The sequence below is a fragment of the Salvia miltiorrhiza genome, chromosome 1 (assembly GCF_028751815.1).
Source record: "Salvia miltiorrhiza cultivar Shanhuang (shh) chromosome 1, IMPLAD_Smil_shh, whole genome shotgun sequence".
NCBI lineage: Eukaryota > Viridiplantae > Streptophyta > Magnoliopsida > Lamiales > Lamiaceae > Salvia > Salvia miltiorrhiza.
In genome coordinates, this window is record NC_080387.1 from 1,698,008 (window position 1) to 1,716,610 (window position 18,603).

Genomic DNA, 18,603 nt, shown 5'->3' on the forward strand with positions numbered 1-18,603 from the left:
GGCACAACTGCAACAGGCCTTCTTGGAAGAATTCTTCCCAGCATCACGAGTGGAGCGGATGAGATGGGATATCCGCAGCATAAGGCAAGATGGGCTACAATCCTTCTACGAGTACTGGACGAGATTCAAGAGAATGTTAAGCAACTGCCCTCATCACCAAATCACTCCAAAAGATCAGGTGGAGAGCTTTGTAAAGGGCATGCGGAGAAATGATCGCAGTTTGGTCCTAGCAGCCTGTAATGGATCGTTGATAAGTAAGACTCCGTTGGAGATCTTCCAATTGTTGGGCACCATAGCAGAAGAATCACGCGATGAAGGACATGAAAGAAATCTGGAAAAACCAAGGAAAACTGAAGAGAAGGAGGAGATGTCCAAACTGGAGAAAACTATGGAGAAGAGCATGAACGAACTCAAGGAACTTCTGTCGGGCTTGACTATACCGAAGAAGATTCGCCAGTGTGGTCTTTGCGATGCCACATGACATCAATCTAAAAATTGTCCCAATTTTGGCGAAGATATTGTAGATGTCAATGCCATCAGAAGACATGATGGGAATCCACGGAAGTATGATCCTTATGCAAACACTTACAATCCAGGGTGGAGAGATCACCCTAACTTTCGATGGAAGCAAGATGGTCAGCCCCAACAACAGAACAATATGAGCGCACCGATGCCACGTCCCCAGTATAATCAGAACCAGCATCAACAACAGTACCAGTTGGGACCCCCTCAACACCACAACCAGAATCAACAACAACCCCCTTATCAACCACCACATCGGAGAGCACCTTGGGAAGAAGCCATTGAAAGCATGGCTAAGGAGAGCGAGAAATTTCGCAATGAAATTCGTGCCGGAATGAACCAAACCAACCAGCAAATTAGTCACTTGACTAAAGCAGTGGCCAAACTGGAGGAGAACGCTGGTAAACTCCCAGCCATGGGAATCAACCCCAGAGAACATGCCCAAGTTGTGCTAACTGAGTTTCCTGAGGGAGAGGAAAAGGAAGAAGAGTTGTTAGCAGAGGCTGAATTGCTTCGAGGAAGCTGGAATAAGAGTGGTAAGGATCTAACTGACGAACAAGCTAGAGGTAGCAACCCAACCGATGCACCCTACCCAGGACGCCTGAAACAGAAAGCTAAAGAGAAGGAAGCAAGTGAAATGATGAAGATGTTTCAAAAGGTTGAATTGAGCATACCCCTACTCGATGCTATCAGGCAAATTCCAAAATATGCCAAATTCTTGAAAGACCTTTGTTCAAGAAAAGTCAAAATGGAGGAAGAAGTCCGATACGTGATGGGAGAAAATGTTTCGGCGGTGATCCAACGGAAGCTACCCACGAAGCGAAAGGATCCAGGGATGTTCACCATTCCATGCAATATAGGAGGAACCAACATGGATAAGGCGATGATGGATCTGGGAGCCTCCATTAATGTGATGCCATTGGCTGTATACAAGAGATTGAATGTTGGCGACATGACGAACACCCGTGTGGTCATACAGTTGGCTGACAGGTCCAATGCTTACCCTGAAGGAGTGGTGGAGGACGTACTAATCAAGGTTGGGGATTTGATTTTCCCAGCAGACTTCTATGTTCTGGATACTGGACCCGAAACATGAGAGAATGCTATACTATTGGGAAGGCCATTCATGATTACCGCTAGAACTAAGATCCATATGAAAACCGGAATTTTGACATGTGAGTTCGATGGAGTCCAAGTGGAATTCAACATTTATGAGACCATGAAGAGGAAACAGGCAATGGAAACGGTGGACATGATCGATGTATTTGAGCCCTTGGTGCAAGAACAAGGAATTGCTTTCGGTTCCAGGGATACCACAGAGAAAGTAATTCAGTATGGTCTGACTGATCGGGATGCAGAACATATGGAGGATGATGAGATGAAGGAAGCCATCATGGAGCTTTACTCTCTCCGAGAAAGTACTTTGGAAGCCGAGGTGGAGGTAGATCAGAAGATCAAGGAATTAATTCAGGAGGTCTATCTAGCTGGAGGAACGGAAGCAAGCAAACCGGAGTTGTTGGCTCAGTATGGGCAGAACGAGAAGGTGTTGCCTTCAATCCAGAAGGCACCCGTTTTGGAGCTCAAGCAACTACCTAAACATCTACAGTATGCTTATTTGGGACCAGAAGAGACATTACCAGTTATCATCAGTGCTGATCTAACCGTTGTGCAGCAAGATCGATTGGTCAGAGTATTACGAGAGAACAGGGAAGCCATCGGTTGGACTTTAGCTGATATAAAAGGCATCAGTCCCACGGAGTGCATGCATCACATTTACCTTGAGGAGGGAGCCAAACCCTTTCGAGATTCTCAAAGAAAGATGAACCCGGTCATGAAGGAAGTGGTACTGAAAGAAATTCTTAAGCTATTGGAATTGGGAATCATCTATCCCATATCCGATAGCCAATGGGTGAGTCCAGTCCATGTCGTACCGAAGAAGTCGGGGATACAGGTTGTGGAGAATGATCAAGGCGAGCTTGTGCCCACCCGATTGCAAACTGGATGGAGAGTTTGCATTGACTACAGGAAGCTGAATGATGCAACCAGGAAGGACCACTTCCCATTACCCTTCATCGACCAGATGCTGGAAAGATTGGATGGTAATGCCTATTACTGTTTTCTCGACGGATATTCTGGATACATGCAAATCTTTGTGGCACATGAAGACCAGGAGAAAACCACTTTCACCTGCGTATTTGGAACATTTGCATACCGGAGAATGCCGTTCGGATTATGCAATGCACCGGATTTCAACGGTGCATGATGAGCATATTTTCCGATCTATTGGAGAATTGCATTGAAGTTTTCATGGATGACTTCACCGTATATGGTAGCTCTTTCGACGCATGTTTGAATCATCTAGAGCTTGTATTAAAAAGGTGTGTGGAGAAGAGCCTGGTCCTCAACTATGAAAAATGCCATTTTATGGTAAAGGAAGGAATAGTGCTGGGGCACGTGATTTCGGAAAGGGGGATTGAAGTGGATAAGGCGAAGGTTGATTCCATCGCCAAATTACCCTACCCGACAACAGTAAAGCACATACGGGCGTTCCTTGGCCATGCAGGCTTCTACCGGCGATTTATCAAGGATTTCGCCAAGATTGCCCAGCCCATGACCAGACTTCTTCAACAAGATGTGCCGTTTGAGTTTGATGACGATTGTAAGGAGGCATTCACAATTCTGAGAAACAAGTTGGTGTCAGCCCCCATTATTCAACCTCCGGTTTGGGACTTACCGTTCGAGATCATGTGTGATGCCAGCAACCACGCCGTTGGAGCAGTACTAGGGCAGAAGAAAGGCAAAGAGAGTTGCGTGATCTACTACGCATCCAAAACACTGAATTCGGCACAATGCAGCTATACCACTACTGAGAAAGAACTCTTGGCAGTGGTGTTTGCCATAGAGAAGTTTCGTTCCTACCTTTTGGGAACAAAGGCGGTGGTCTACACGGATCATGCTGCGTTGAAGTATTTGATGGCCAAGAAGGAATCCAAACCTCGACTCATCAGGTGGATCTTACTGTTACAAGAGTTCAATATAGAAATAAGGGACAAGAAAGGAGCTGCGAACCTCGTGGCGGATCATTTGAGCAGGTTGCAACTGGAAGAGGATGATGGTATGCCCATTACCGATACTTTTCCAGATGAGAAGTTATATTCCACGAGCACCCGAGAGGAGGAAGAAGAACTGTATGCTCTGACCAAACAGGAGCCCTGGTATGCCGATATAGCTAATTATCTGATCACTAAAGAGTTGCCCCCTGATGCGTCATCGACTTTTGGGCCATTTGGCCCTATTTTTCTCTTTAATTGTGTCGGTACAGGTCTGTCAGGGGGAAAAACAAAGTTGTGGAGGAAGGAAGATCAGTAGAGCAGAAACGGAGGAAATGCGGTCAGAATGGGCATTACCGAGCCCAGACTGCTAAGTCATGTTTACCAGCATGGAGCTTCGGCCAACAAGTACCTCTCCAATTCAACTTGGGGCATGGGAACCTGGAGCAACCACCTGGTATGAGCCACACCGATAAGAGCAGTCCGTCTGATCGTTACCAGGAGAAGCAGACAGCCAGAGCCATAAAAGGAAAGGTCAATCTCGGAGATCTCGAAGAAACATGTAATACCCCGAACCTTTTTAATTTATTTATAATTTAATTACAATATATTAGAGATGTTTATGTTTAAGTAAAATATTTTTATGACGTTATTAAAACTAACGGATTTGATTTTAAAATGTTGTACAGGTTGTCCGACTTAGAGCGAGGATCCGCCCTAGCAAAATTAAAAATTACTTATAAATAAATCTTAAAGAGTAAGATTAGTAAAATAAAATACATGAAAACTCTAGAATATGTTAGATATTAATATGTAAATTGTTTATAAAAAAAATGGGGTATAAGTAAATGGAATATTCTAGAATTGATTTAATATTAAAATATTAAGAATTTTTGTAATAAGTCATATAATATTAATGAATAAACTTGAATATTCTAGAATTGCTATTGATAAAAATATCTAAGATTTTATTAGCAAATAGCATTAAAATATTTATAAAGTGTTAGATTTTTATTGTATAAGTTAGATTTTTTAATAGATAATCCATGTATATATATAAGGATATGCTTGTGGTTTGGTAATTTCCCTATCTTCTCTCCCCTGCGTCTTTTCTCTTCTCTCCATCTTCACCACTCATCGATTTACTGCAGCCATCAAGGTAATTTCTCATAATTCTTGTTTCTTCGATTTTTGCTTGTTGAATTTGAAAGGGTTTTGCACTTCTCTTCCATTCTTGTTCTTCTTAATCGATGGCTAAAGGTCTTGAGTAGATATTGGTGGGATGAAGTCTGTTGTGTGTGAGTGAGGAGGAGGGATTACCGGAACAGTAGTTCCGGCGGCGTGGTGGCTGCCGGCATGTGTTTTGCTGTGTTTTATTTTTCCCCTGTTTTTGACAGCAGCAGGATCGTACCTTGCAGACCGTTTTTCATCTGTTTTCTTTCATCAAACCCCATCAATATAGGTACCATTAGAAAGCTATCGTCGTTGGCTTTCCAAAAGTACCTTCGGATCGTCAATCCGACACCGGACGAGAGAGTTATGAGCCAATCAAGTCAGGGTGTCGGGTCTGTGCGCGAAGATTTCCGCGCGAGTTTGAGTCAACCTTCCGGCGTCAAATCGATGCCGTGAGGGAGAATAAGTTTAGGGGTTTTGTAGCTCATGTCGTAGACGTTCTAATCATAGGTTTTCTTCTTGAGATCTAAGGTCAAATTGGCCAGAATAGACGTCGAGATGTAGCTCCATATGTGTCGAATATGAGTTTTAATATGTTATGCTTATTTTAATTTTTGTTTGGGAATTTGAATTAGATTTTTGATGATTGTTTCACCTTGAACACATAAATAGATAATCAAGACATTTGCTTTTAATATTATTAGCCAAGAATTGAAATAAATTATAAGGATTATGGTGATCTAAACTTAGTATATTATATAATTAAATGATATGATTATAATGAAGTTAGATTAGTATAATTTATACTAGTAATTGAAACTATGAATTTATAATTTGTAGATTCATAAAATGTTCAAATATGGTCTTCGGCTTCAAGTGTATTGTAGAATTATCAAGAATATATTCAAGAGAGATTAAAAATATTGTTTAAAGAAATGAGAGCTTATTCAAGAATAAGTGCTTGTAATGAAACTAAGTTTAAAGTGTTTCAAGTGCTAGGAGCGGCGCATCCAAGGCTCGAGGAGGACAACCGAAGCAAGCTTGAAGAGGTTTGAATTCAATCACTTAAGGTGGGGTTTACTTTTATCTGTAAGCGTAGTTGTTACATGGTTATAATCATTGTTGTGTTGTGCGTCATTCATATGAACTAATGGGACCCACAAGGGGTCGAATCCACAAGGGATCAAAGAGCTGAACGGCCCACAAGGGGTCAGGTCCACAAGGGACCGAGACTAGTCTCACAAGATGTCAGCTAAGTCAAAAATTATAAGAGTTCAACATGTTATGATTCATTACACAATTGGTTATAACTGCTTGCAGTGTTTACCCCACTGAGTGTGCTTGCACACTCATACCCTATTATTTATGATTCTTTTCAGGTTAAGGAGTTGACGGCAAGACGGCAGACATGGAGCTCCACATTCTCCCGTTCTATTATATGATGAAGTATTATATGTTGCTGTTTTTGGTAAATATATCTTGCTACTAACCAACTTAGCCTCTTCCAATTTTGGTGGGTCGAGACTTTATATATATTGGTTTATGATCATGCATTTTGATGACGGCTGTGACCGAATATATATATTTTGTTTACCATATGTGTAGTTACGAGCTGTGCCTCGAACACGTTAATTATACTTTTAAACTTGATGGTTTTGTATGTACTCCATCTTTTTATATATATAAATATGATGCTTAGATAAAGTTATTATTGAATGTCGTTTATATAACTTACAGCTTCCGTTGCCTTTGATATTTATATATATATATATATATATAGTGTTTTGGCAGGATTATTATTGTAGTTTTACAGCTTCCGTTACATATTTTTTATATTGGAAAAGAGAAATAAAATTTTGATAATTTTTCTATTACACATATAGTATATTTTAATAACTCATTGGTTAAGTATTATTAATTTTAATAGTAATATTTATTAGATTACTATATTATCAAAAAGGGAATTCTTTTCCTATTTTTCTTTATATCCTATACTTAAATTAATATTAGAGAAATCAAATAAATGAATATTTTGGGTAGCATATCCTATTCGCAAGGGATGGGGGTGTTACATTGTGGTATCAGAGCAGGTCTACGTTCCTGTAGACTTGCATCTGAAATATAATTATTAGTAATATATGAGTTGTTGTGACATGTTTCGAATCGGGAGAGAATGTGGTTCGTGGCTGCTGCTCTATGCCGACTCCAAGGTAATATGTATTTATTAAATAATTTTATTTTGCTTAAAATTATGGTGTGAGTATGAAATGATCGTGTCGAAAAAAAAAATTGAAAGCTTGATCATATCAATTTGAATAATGTGAAAGAATATGTGTGTCCACAAGGGACAAAAAATGATTTTAATATTTAGTTGATACGATTACTGGCTATGTTTTGAATTTCCGACACATCAATGATAAAGTTTGATAGAATAAGTTTTTAAATAAAGAAATAGAAGTTTCCTCAGTGATCTTGATTGATTTATATTACATAGATTTATGCTCTAATAGAATTAGTCCTCGAAATATAACCGTTAGGACATTGACTTTAGGTTCTTAACATCTTGATTTAGTTAAAGGATAATGCCCCCGCGACGCGCTCCGAAAGATGAGCAGCGAGCCCCACCTGTGAATAACAATGGGGTTGATTTTGCTCAATTTCTACTAGCTCTCCAAGGCTTTATGCAGCAACAACAGGAGGGTGGCATGAATGCTGGACAACCTCGAGTAAGGAATTTTGAAATTATTGAACAGTTTCGAAGGATGGGTCCACCAAGATTTAAGGGAACCGAAGGGCCTGAAGACACGGAAGAATGGATTCGTGAGCTCGAACGAATATTTGAGCTTATGGGCTGTAGTGAAGAGCAAAAAGTTTCGTGTGCGATCTATCAATTGGCCGAAGAAGCAAGCCACTGGTGGGAATCTCATGCTCGAACGTTGACACTTGAACAACGCCAAGCTTTGGTTTGGAAGGACTTCAAGGAGTTGATAATGGATCGCTATTTTCCTCAATCCTACATAACACAAAAGGAGACCGAGTTCCTCAATCTCAAGCAAGGAAATATGACACTTGTCGACTATGAGAGAAAATTCAACAAATTGTCTCGATATGCATCATACCTAGTCGACACGGATGTGAAGAAAGCGCGTCGGTTCGAGCAAGGCTTACGACCTGAAATTTGTGGAATAATATCCGCCTTGAGATTGCCAACTTATAGAGAAGTTATCGACCGAGCTCAAGCAGTCTCCAATGGCTTGCAACTAGAGATCAAAGATCAACAACACCGTGACTCATTCGGAAAGAGAAAATGGGAAGATTTTGGAAAAGGGAAAAATGCTCCAACAAACAAGAAATGGCAACCAACACGTGGTTCTTCAACAGGATCTGCATCATCCAAATCAAGCAATGAGAAGTCTCAATGCCCAAAGTGTAATAAATTCCACATAGGCGAGTGTTGGCGTGGGAAGAACGTCTGCTACTCCTGCGGCGATCCAGGACACATGTCATATAACTGTCCAAAGAACAAGAAGGAGACGCAAAAGAATATTCAAGAGCCTATGAAGAAAGTGAAGCCCCGAGTCTTTGCCATGACAGAAGGAGACCCCGATCCCGAGGACGGTGCAGACACCATGTCAGGTATACTTCAAGTCTCAAATATTCCTGCTTTGGTGCTATTTGATTCGGGAGCTACCCATTCCTTCATATCTACGAAATTTTGTTCGAAGATTAGTATAGTCTCCTATGATAATAGCGACGCACTAGAGGTTAGCATTCCTTCGGGAAAAATTATTAGGAGCGATAAGATAGCGAAGGGTATAAAGATAGACATAAACGGGAAAGAGCTTGAAGCCGATCTTCACGTCCTAGAAATGCGAGATTTCGATATAATCTTAGGCATGGATTGGATGGGCAAGAATAATGCAACAATTAGATGTCGTGAGCGAAAGGTGGAGATTCAACGCCCTAGAGAACCGAAGCTCATCTTTTATGGTGCTCGAACAAAAGCTCATCCAAGGATTATAACCGCGATGAAGGCAATCAAGATGCTAAGAAAGAAATATTGTCAAGGGTACCTAGTTAGTATGACCACAACACTACCCAACGAAAGTAAGGTTTCTGAAGTGCCTATAGTAAGAGAGTATGCCGATGTATTTCCTGATGAGTTACCAGGGATTCCTCCAGACCGACAAATCGAGTTCACCATCGACTTAGTACCAGGAGCAACTCCAATCTCGAAGGCACCCTATAGGATGGCACCTAAAGAATTACAAGAACTTAAAGTTCAGCTACAAGAATTGCTTGACAAGGGATTCATTCGACCGAGTGTATCTCCTTGGGGTGCTCCAGTATTATTCGTGAAGAAAAAGGACGGGACTTTAAGAATGTGCGTAGATTATCGCGAACTCAATAGGCTAACGATTAAGAATAAATATCTGTTGCCCCGAATCGAAGATTTATTCGACCAATTGAAAGGAGCGGGCGTGTTCTCGAAGATCGACTTGAGATCGGGATATCACCAACTCAAAATCAAAGAGAGCGACGTTTCCAAGACCGCGTTTAGGACGAGATACGGCCACTTTGAGTTTACAGTCGTGCCTTTCGGACTCTCCAATGCACCTGGCGTCTTCATGGATTTAATGAACCGCGTCTTCCATTCCTACCTTGATCAATTTGTGATCGTTTTTATTGACGACATCCTTGTATACTCGAGAGACAAGGAGCAACACGCGGAGCATCTGAAGATCGTCTTGGAGACTTTGAGGAAAGAAAAGTTGTATGCGAAATTTCAAAAATGTGAATTTTGGTTGGAACGAGTAGCTTTTCTCGGACACGTGATTACACCGAAAGGGATAGAAGTAGATCCGTCCAAAGTTGAAGCAGTAAGTAATTGGAAGACGCCAACCAACGTGAAAGAGATCAGGAGCTTCCTTGGAATGGCTGGGTACTATCGGCGATTCATAGAGGGATTTTCGAGAATTGCCGGTCCGTTAACAAAGCTAACGCGGAAGAATGAAAAGTTCCAATGGAGTGACCAATGCGAGAAGAGTTTCCAAGAGCTTAAACAACGCCTAATATCAGCCCCAGTTTTGACAGTACCCGATGGTGCTGAAGGCTTTGTTATCTATACGGATGCTTCAAAGCAAGGGCTCGGATGTGTATTGATGCAACATGGTAAGGTCGTGGCATACGCATCAAGGCAGTTGAAGCCTCACGAAGAGAAGTACCCGACTCACGACCTCGAGCTCGCAGCAGTTTTGCATGCATTGAAAATATGGCGTCATTATCTCTATGGCAGCAAGTGCGAAATTTACACCGACCACAAGAGCCTCAAATATTTCTTCACTCAAAAGGAGTTAAACCTCCGCCAAAGAAGGTGGTTAGAGTTAGTTAAAGATTACGACTGCACAATCCACTATCACCCTGGAAAGGCGAACGTGGTTGCTGATGCGTTAAGTCGAAAAAGTTATCTTGCCACATTACCTACTAGCGAGAAGAAGCTTATTAGAGAATTCGAGATGCTTAATTTGGAAGTGGTGCAACCGCCGAACACCACATCAGGAGTTATAGCTGCACTTGTCGTCCGTCCAATGCTAAGAGATCGAATTCGAGAGGCGCAAAAAGATGATCAATTTTTGTGCAAAATAAAGACGAGAGCACTCGAAGGTACCATCCAAGGATTCGCAGTCACAGAGGACGGAACACTCGTTTACGAAGGAAGATTGTGCGTGCTAAATAATGAAGAGCTCAGACGGGAGATACTTGAGGAAGCACACAATACTCCATACTCCGTGCATCCAGGTGGAACCAAGATGTACAAGGATTTGAAAACGATCTTTTGGTGGCGAAACATGAAGAGATCTATTGGGAGCTTTGTAGAAAGATGTATCACTTGCCAACAGGTAAAAGCTGAACACCAACGCCCCTCTGGATTACTAAACCCGCTCGAGATTCCCGAGTGGAAATGGGAGAAAATTGCTATGGACTTTGTGGTTGGATTACCTCGCACAGTGAAAGGCCATCATGCAATTTGGGTTATTATTGATACGTTGACGAAATCAGCCCACTTTCTTCCTGTAAAGATGACCTATAGCATGGATCAATTGGCGCAACTCTACATTGATGAGATAGTAAGGCTACATGGAGTACCAGTGTCAATAGTGTCAGATCGAGATACAAGATTCACTTCTATGTTTTGGAGGAGCCTTCAATCAGCCTTAGGCACCTAGTTAAATTTCAGCACGGCCTATCATCCTCAGTCGGACGGACAATCGGAACGAACTATCCAAATCTTAGAAGATATGCTTCGTGCTTGTGCGCTTGACTTGGGAGGAAGTTGGGAGAAACACTTACCATTGGTTGAGTTCGCGTACAATAATAGCCACCAAGCTACAATCGGGATGCCACCATTTGAAGCTCTTTATGGAAGAAAATGTCGATCACCGATTCACTGGGATGAAGTCGGAGAAAGACGAATTTTGGGACCCGAGATCATTGAAAGAACAGTTGGAGTAATTGCAAAAATTAGAGAAAGAATCAAGATAGCCCAAGATCGTCAAAAGTCTTACGCCGATGCAAAACGAAAAGACGTGCATTTCGAGGTTGGAGACAAAGTATTCTTGAAGATAGCACCGATGAAAGGAGTCATTAGATTCGGCAAAAAGGGAAAGTTACAACCTCGATACGTAGGACCGTTTGAAATACTTGAAAAGATAGGGGGCGTAGCTTATCGCTTAGCTTTACCCCCAGACCTAGCAGGCGTACATAACGTATTCCACGTGTCGATGCTTAGGAAATACGTTTCTGACCCAAGCCACATCATTTCTCGTGGGAGTCTCCAAATATCTGCTGACTTAACCTATGAGGAAACGCCTGTTGCCATCTTAGATCGAAAGGTTCATACCTTAAGAAATAGATTAGTGCCATTAGTAAAAGTCCAATGGAGTAGGCACGGACCTGAAGAAGCAACGTGGGAGAAAGAAGACGACATTTTAGCGCGATATCCTCACATTAAAGACTTGCAAGGTTAATTTCGAGGACGAAATTATTTATAAGGGTGGTAGGGTGTAATACCCCGAACCTTTTTAATTTATTTATAATTTAATTACAATATATTAGAGATGTTTATGTTTAAGTAAAATATTTTTATGACGTTATTAAAACTAACGGATTTGATTTTAAAATGTTGTACAGGTTGTCCGACTTAGAGCGAGGATCCGCCTTAGCAAAATTAAAAATTACTTATAAATAAATCTTAAAGAGTAAGATTAGTAAAATAAAGTACATGAAAACTCTAGAATATGTTAGATATTAATATGTAAATTGTTTATAAAAAAAATGGGGTATAAGTAAATGGAATATTCTAGAATTGATTTAATATTAAAATATTAAGAATTTTTGTAATAAGTCATATAATATTAATGAATAAACTTGAATATTATAGAATTGCTATTGATAAAAATATCTAAGATTTTATTAGCAAATAGCATTAAAATATTTATAAAGTGTTAGATTTTTATTGTATAAGTTAGATTTTTTAATAGATAATCCATGTATATATATAAGGATATGCTTGTGGTTTGGTAATTTCCCTATCTTCTCTCCCCTGCGTCTTTTCTCTTCTCTCCATCTTCACCACTCATCGATTTACTGCAGCCATCAAGGTAATTTCTCATAATTCTTGTTTCTTCGATTTTTGCTTGTTGAATTTGAAAGGGTTTTGCACTTCTCTTCCATTCTTGTTCTTCTTAATCGATGGCTAAAGGTCTTGAGTAGATATTGGTGGGATGAAGTCTGTTGTGTGTGAGTGAGGAGGAGGGATTACCGGAACAGTAGTTCCGGCGGCGTGGTGGCTGCCGGCATGTGTTTTGCTGTGTTTTATTTTTCCCCTGTTTTTGACAGCAGCAGGATCGTACCTTGCAGACCGTTTTTCATCTGTTTTCTTTCATCAAACCCCATCAATATAGGTACCATTAGAAAGCTATCGTCGTTGGCTTTCCAACAGTACCTTCGGATCGTCAATCCGACACCGGACGAGGGAGTTATGAGCCAATCAAGTCAGGGTGTCGGGTCTGTGCGCGAAGATTTCCGCGCGAGTTTGAGTCAACCTTCCGGCGTCAAATCGATGCCGTGAGGGAGAATAAGTTTAGGGGTTTTGTAGCTCATGTCGTAGACGTTCTAATCATAGGTTTTCTTCTTGAGATCTAAGGTCAAATTGGCCAGAATAGACGTCGAGATGTAGCTCCATATGTGTCGAATATGAGTTTTAATATGTTATGCTTATTTTAATTTTTGTTTGGGAATTTGAATTAGATTTTTGATGATTGTTTCACCTTGAACACATAAATAGATAATCAAGACATTTGCTTTTAATATTATTAGCCAAGAATTGAAATAAATTATAAGGATTATGGTGATCTAAACTTAGTATATTATATAATTAAATGATATGATTATAATGAAGTTAGATTAGTATAATTTATACTAGTAATTGAAACTATGAATTTATAATTTGTAGATTCATAAAATGTTCAAATATGGTCTTCGGCTTCAAGTGTATTGTAGAATTATCAAGAATATATTCAAGAGAGATTAAAAATATTGTTTAAAGAAATGAGAGCTTATTCAAGAATAAGTGCTTGTAATGAAACTAAGTTTAAAGTGTTTCAAGTGCTAGGAGCGGCGCATCCAAGGCTCGAGGAGGACAACCGAAGCAAGCTTGAAGAGGTTTGAATTCAATCACTTAAGGTGGGGTTTACTTTTATCTGTAAGCGTAGTTGTTACATGGTTATAATCATTATTGTGTTGTGCGTCATTCATATGAACTAATGGGAACCCACAAGGGGTCGGATCCACAAGGGATCAAAGAGCTGAACGGCCCACAAGGGGTCAGGTCCACAAGGGACCGAGACTAGTCTCACAAGATGTCAGCTAAGTCAAAAATTATAAGAGTTCAACATGTTATGATTCATTACACAATTGGTTATAACTGCTTGCAGTGTTTACCCCACTGAGTGTGCTTGCGCACTCATACCCTATTATTTATGATTCTTTTCAGGTTAAGGAGTTGACGGCAAGACGGCAGACATGGAGCTCCACATTCTCCCGTTCTATTATATGATGAAGTATTATATGTTGCTATTTTTGGTAAATATATCTTGCTACTAACCAACTTAGCCTCTTCCAATTTTGGTGGGTCGAGACTTTATATATATTGGTTTATGATCATGCATTTTGATGACCGCTGTGACCGAATATATATATTTTGTTTACCGTATGTGTAGTTACGAGCTGTGCCTCGAACACGTTAATTATACTTTTAAACTTGATGGTTTTGTATGTACTCCATCTTTTTATATATATAAATATGATGCTTAGATAAAGTTATTATTGAATGTCGTTTATATAACTTACAGCTTCCGTTGCCTTTGATATATATATATATATATATATATATATATATATATATATATATATAGTGTTTTGGCAGGATTATTATTGTAGTTTTACAGCTTCCGTTACATATTTTTTATATTGGAAAAGAGAAATAAAATTTTGATAATTTTTCTATTACACATATAGTATATTTTAATAACTCATTGGTTAAGTATTATTAATTTTAATAGTAATATTTATTAGATTACTATATTATCAAAAAGGGAATTCTTTTCCTATTTTTCTTTATATCCTATACTTAAATTAATATTAGAGAAATCAAATAAATGAATATTTTGGGTAGCATCTCCTATTCGCAAGGGATGGGGGTGTTACAAAACAAGTGGAAGAAAGAAAAAGAAACTGGAAGGATCGAAGGAATGGGAAAGGTTGACTAAGCTTGCAGCTGGACGCCATCTTCAATCAGGATAAATCAAAGATCGAGCTAATTAAGGAAAGAAGATCCCGGCGAAGATTTAGAACCGGCGCAGCTAGGGTTAGGCCTCTACCATCCGGCAGTATAAAAGACTAACGATGTGCAGCGTGCACAAGTTTCTGGCACCTTGAAACTCTTGTTTTACTTTAGTTATCATTTTAAGTTCGCCGTGTGTGGCATCCGAAACAATTTACATTTCCGTGTTTTTCCCTATTCCGTTGTGTTTTTACCTTTGAACAAGTTCGAAGGCTTGAAGCCTAGGTACTATTTATCTATTTCAGTATTTCTTTTCGTTCTATCATGTGTTCAATCTATTTTACATTTATGAATTCTGTTATGTGTGAGTAATTCTTTAGGTGAGGTTTTAGGTGTGGAAACAATTGTTGTTAACATGTAAACATTCGTGAGGCACTTGTTCTTCCGGTTGAATCTCGTGGTTCCGGAAGGATCTGTTTGAAACCATGGGCAGTAGGGGCCTAACGGGTGATCTCCGTTCGGAAAAACGCTGTCCATGACAAGCAAAGGCCAGGGTATACCAAGGTACAACAATCGGTATGCCCAAGACCGAGTAGCTGAGCAGCGTCAACAAAAGGCGTTGTAGATCCAGAAGGTGGGGAAAGGGTTGATGGGATACACTGCCCTTCCTCAGTCTTGGGCTTCTCTAGAGGCTATCCATCAATTGTGACGAGGCATAAAGCCATGGTTATCAAACGAGGAAAGTAATCTCGGCGCCGTAGCATGTCTATGACTGGTCGGCTGACAAAGCCGGAAATAGTTGAGTCCAGGAGGCATGTGTCACTAAAAGCGTGGAGTTGGGGACCTCGGGAGAGAAGGTTGGTGAGGGCCATACTTGGTGAGTAATGGGTATGGCTACTATCTACGGAGAAGTGCACTGCCTTGTGACCGGGGATTGTGTGATCTTCGGACCAAGTGACCACAATGAGATCAACCATCCTATATGTGAAGTATAACCCCTTGAAACGCCCCAATGTCTTTGGGCCACGCCTTGGAGTTGTATGGATCATAGACGGATCATCAGTGTGCCTATGACCGAACGAATGTTAACAACAGTTATGACCTAACCGAATAACCTCACCCCTTTGTTATTATTGATCTTGTTTATTTCTTGTGCAGCGTATACAGATTGAGAATTGTGACACCTCAGTTTGTCGTAGGAGAACAAAGTGGTTCCTCACTCCCTGTGGGATTCGACCCTACGCTTACCGCTAAGACTAAAGTTCTTGTTGTGAGAAGTAGAAGCGTGTACTGTCTGTACTGGGCATACACAGGTATTTTGTCCACACCGCACGACGGGTGTGTGTCAAAATTGGCGCCGTTGCCGGGAAGTGACGCGCAGCAATTTTGTTCTCTCCTCATTCCATTTTCCGCTATTGGTGTATGCGTGGAACTCGTAGAGCTGTAAGAGCATTGGTGTTTGATCCTGATATTGATCGTACAGAAAGACGACTGCGCGCAGGAGCACGAATAGCGAGACGCGAAGCTATGGCAGAGGCTGAGCAAGCAGAAGCCGTACCGGAGCAGACCCTCAGACAGTTGGCATACCCAACTAACCTCAACCTGAGGCCGAACGGGATCACCCTACCCGCAAATCCGTTCGCACCTCGTCGGTATGACATGAAGCCCTCATTGCTTCAGATCTTGCCGAAGTTCAATGGATACCCAGGAGATGACCCTCATACCCATCTCCAAGATTTCGAGATGACAATCATGCACCAATCAACTGATGAGCAGCAAGAGTATGTCAAGTTGATACTCTTCCCTTTTACCTTGGTAGACAACGCGAGAAGATGGCTGTATGACCTACCCGAAGGCAGTGTCACTACATGGGCACAACTGCAACAGGCCTTCTTGGAAGAATTCTTCCCAGCAGCACGAGTGGAGCGGATGAGATGGGATATCCGCAGCATCAGGCAAGATGGGCTGGAATCCTTCTACGAATACTGGACGAGATTCAAGAGAATGTTAAGCAATTGTCCTCATCACCAAATCTCTCCAAAAGATCAGGTGGAGAGTTTTGTAAAAGGCATGCGGAAAAACGATCGCAGTTTGGTCCTGGCAGCTTGCAATGGATCGCTGATGAGTAAGACTCCATTGGAGGTCTTCCAATTGTTGGGCACCATGGCAGAAGAATCACGTGATGAAGGACATGAAAGGAATCTGGAAAAACCAAGGAGAGCTGAAGAGAAGGAGGAGATGTCTAAACTGGACAAAACTATGGAGAAGAGTATGAACGAACTCAAGGAACTTCTGTCGGGCTTGACTATACCGAAGAAGATTCGCCAGTGTGGCCTTTGCGATGCCACAGAACATCAATCTGAAAATTGCCCCAATTTTGGCGAAGATATTGTTGATGTCAATGCCATTGGAGGACATGATGGGAATCCACGGAAGTATGATCCTTATGCAAATACTTACAATCCTGGGTGGAGAGATCACCCCAACTTCCGGTGGAAGCAAGATGGTCAGCCCCAACAGCAGAACAATATGGGCGTACCAGTGCAACGTCCTCAGTATAATCAGAACCAGCATCAACAACAGTACCAGTTGGGACCACCTCAACACCACAACCAGAATCAGCAACAACCCCCTTACCAACCACCACATCGGAGGGCACCATGGGAAGAAGCCATTGAAAGCATGGCTAAGGAGAGCGAGAAATTTCGCAATGAAATTTGTGCCGGCATGAACCAAACTAACCAGCAAATTAGTCATTTGACTAAGGCAGTGGCCAAACTAGAGGAGAACGCTGGTAAACTCCCAGCCATGGGAATCAACCCCAGAGAGCATGCCCAAGTGGTGCTAACCGAGTTTCTTGAGGGAGAGGAAAAGGAGGAAGAATTGTTAGCAGAGGCTGAATTGCTCCGAGGAGGGTGGAACAAGAACGGGAAGGGACCAACTGATGAACAAGCTGGAGGTAGCAATCCAACCGAGGCACCCTACCCGGGACGCCTGAAACAGAAAGCTAGAGAGAAGGAAGCAAGTGAAATGATGAAGATGTTTCAAAAGGTTGAGTTGAGCATACCTCTACTCGATGCTATCAGGCAAATCCCCAAATATGCCAAATTCTTGAAAGACCTTTGCTCAAGGAAAGTCAAAATGGAGGAAGAGGTCCGCTACGTGATGGGAGAAAGTGTTTCAGCAGTGATCCAACGGAAGCTACCCACTAAGCGAAAAGATCCGAGGATGTTCACTATTCCATGCAACATAGGAGAAACCAATATGGATAAGGCAATGATGGATCTTGGAGCCTCCATTAATGTGATGCCATTGGCTGTATACAAGAGATTGAATATTGGCGAGATGAGGGACACCCGTGTGGTCATACAGTTGGCTGACAGGTCCAACGCTTACCCTGAAGGAGTAGTGGAAGACGTACTGATCAAGGTTGGGGATTTGATTTTCCCAGCAGACTTCTATGTTCTAGATACGGGACCCGAAACTAGAGAGAATGCCATACTATTGGGGATGCCATTTATGATGACCGCTGGAACTAAGATCGATATGAAAACCGGAATCTTGACATGTGAGTTCGATGGAGTCCAAGTAGAATTCAACATCTATGAGACTATGAAGAGAAAACAAGCAATGGAGACGGTGGACATGGTCGATGTGTTTGAACCCTTGGTGCAAGAACAAGGAATTACTTTCGGTTCCCGGGATACCACAGAGAAGGTGATTCAGTATGGTCTGACTGATCGGGATGCCGAACATATGGAGGACGAGGAAATGAAGGAAGCCATCATGGAGCTTTACTCTCTCCGAGAAAGCACTTTAGAAGCCGAGGTGGAGGTAGACCAGAAGATCAAGGAGTTAATACAGGAGGTCTATCTAGCTGGGGGAACAGAGACAAGCAAACCGGAGTTATTGGCTCAGTATGGGCAGAACGAGAAGCTGCTACCTTCAATCCAGAAAGCACCCATTTTGGAGCTCAAGCAATTACCTAAGCATTTACAATATGCTTATCTGGGA

The 18,603-nt window shown here is 41.4% G+C and overlaps 2 long non-coding RNA genes across 4 annotated transcripts; both read left to right on the plus strand.

Annotated features, from left to right (window-relative positions):
* The first annotated feature begins 4,521 nt into the window (after positions 1-4,521).
* On the plus strand, positions 4,522-6,449 carry LOC131007232 (uncharacterized). Of its 2 annotated transcripts, none has more exons than XR_009095988.1 (3): positions 4,522-4,731; positions 5,745-5,815; positions 6,125-6,449. It is a non-coding gene; the product is annotated as an uncharacterized LOC131007232 (long non-coding RNA). The 2 variants fall into 2 exon arrangements; XR_009095987.1 differs by having other exon boundaries at positions 4,525-4,731; positions 5,739-5,815.
* A 5,836-nt stretch (positions 6,450-12,285) lies between these two features.
* Positions 12,286-14,133, plus strand: LOC131007233 (uncharacterized). 2 transcript variants are annotated; one of them, XR_009095989.1, is made up of 3 exons: positions 12,286-12,406; positions 13,414-13,490; positions 13,801-14,133. It is a non-coding gene; the product is annotated as an uncharacterized LOC131007233 (long non-coding RNA). The 2 variants fall into 2 exon arrangements; XR_009095990.1 differs by having other exon boundaries at positions 12,309-12,406; positions 13,420-13,490.
* The last annotated feature ends 4,470 nt before the right edge of the window (positions 14,134-18,603 follow it).